This window comes from Diceros bicornis, chromosome 33 (genome assembly GCF_020826845.1).
Source record: "Diceros bicornis minor isolate mBicDic1 chromosome 33, mDicBic1.mat.cur, whole genome shotgun sequence".
Classification (NCBI taxonomy): domain Eukaryota; kingdom Metazoa; phylum Chordata; class Mammalia; order Perissodactyla; family Rhinocerotidae; genus Diceros; species Diceros bicornis.
The window spans coordinates 10,848,124-10,849,658 of record NC_080772.1 but is presented as its reverse complement, the minus strand read 5'-3'; the positions used below and the strand labels follow the sequence as shown (position 1 = coordinate 10,849,658).

The window sequence follows — 1,535 nt, the reverse complement described above, 5'->3', positions numbered from 1 at the left end:
AAATTCTATAATAGGCACTTAGCACAGGGTTGTCATGCAGTAAGTACCTAATTAAAAGCTATCTTTATTTTTATTGTGTTTATTATGTTTTTCTGACTCAGAAATAATGGAAAAGATGAATGAAGGTGGTGGGTCACTACTCTTTTTGGTTTTCCCTGTAAAGCCTCATCTACTTCCATGTCCTGCATTTATATTTATATTTGAAAAGTGACAAACCTCATAAACTAGTAGATGCTCAAGTGCTATTTAAGTGTAAACTCTCAGTTTCCTCTTTCAGTGGAACTGGTCTTCACTATTATTTATAGCTTCTACAGTATGTAATAACTGATATGAGCTAGAAGGACTTTAGAGCTATTTAAATCTATTGCATTTGTTTACTCTCACAATGATTTGGAATTAAGACACGTATCTTCTGGGTCTAGTGATAACCTATCTCACAGGATTTATATTAGAATCACGAAATAATATGCAAAATGGATTGAAATTGTAAAATAATGTATAAACACTAATATTATTATTGTAACATCTGCATTAAACATTATAAAATAAATAGAATCATGTCTGCATAATTTTTCTATTAAAAATGTGTAAATATATATACAAATATATATAACATATGAACAATAAATATGTCTTAAGCATGCTTAAAACAACAGTTTTGGAGGGCAGAACTCTAAAATCAGTTTCACTGGGCTAAAATCTAACCATATTAAACTGATAAGAACAGATACTACACTTGATCTTAGCCAAAAGGCAAACCATATATCTAATAAGGGGTTAATCTCCAAAATATATAAAGAACTCATGCATCTCAACAACAAAAAAACTAACAACCCAATTAAAAAAGGGGCAAAAGACCTGAACAGACATTTCTCCAAAGAAGATATACAGATGGCCAACAGGCACATGAAAAGATGTTCAAAATCATTAACTATCAGGGAAATGCAAATCAAAACTACAATGAGATATCACCTCACGCCCGTCAGAATGGCTATAATTAACAAGACAGGAAACAACATGTGTTGGGGAGGATGTGGAGAGAAGGGAACTCTCATACATTGCTGGTGGGAGTGAAAACTGGTGCAGCCACTATGCAAAACAGTATGGAGATTCCTCAAAAAATCAATGATAGAACTACCATATGATCCAGCTATTCCACTGTTGGGTATTTATCCAAAGAACTTGAAAACACCAATGCGTAAAGATACATGCACCCCTGTGTTCATTGCAGTGTTATTCACAATAGCCAAGACTTGGAAGCAACCTAAGTGCCCATCAACAGACGAATGGATAAAGAAGATGTGGTATATACACACAATGGAATACTACTCAGCCATAAGAAACGATGAAATCCAGCCATTTGTGACAACATGGATGGACACTGAGAGTATTATGCAAAGTGAAACAAGTCAGAGGGAGAAGGTCAAATACCGTATGATTTCCTTCCTTAAGTAGTAGATAACAACAACAACAAACAAACACATAGAGACAGAGATTGGATTGGTGGTTACCAGAGGGGAAGCATGGAGGGAGGA

General features: G+C 34.6%; 1 pseudogene; it reads right to left on the bottom strand.

Moving 5' to 3' along the window:
* Positions 1–618: 618 nt before the first annotated feature.
* LOC131396690 (U2 spliceosomal RNA) lies at positions 619–766 on the bottom strand (annotated as a pseudogene).
* Positions 767–1,535: the final 769 nt, after the last annotated feature.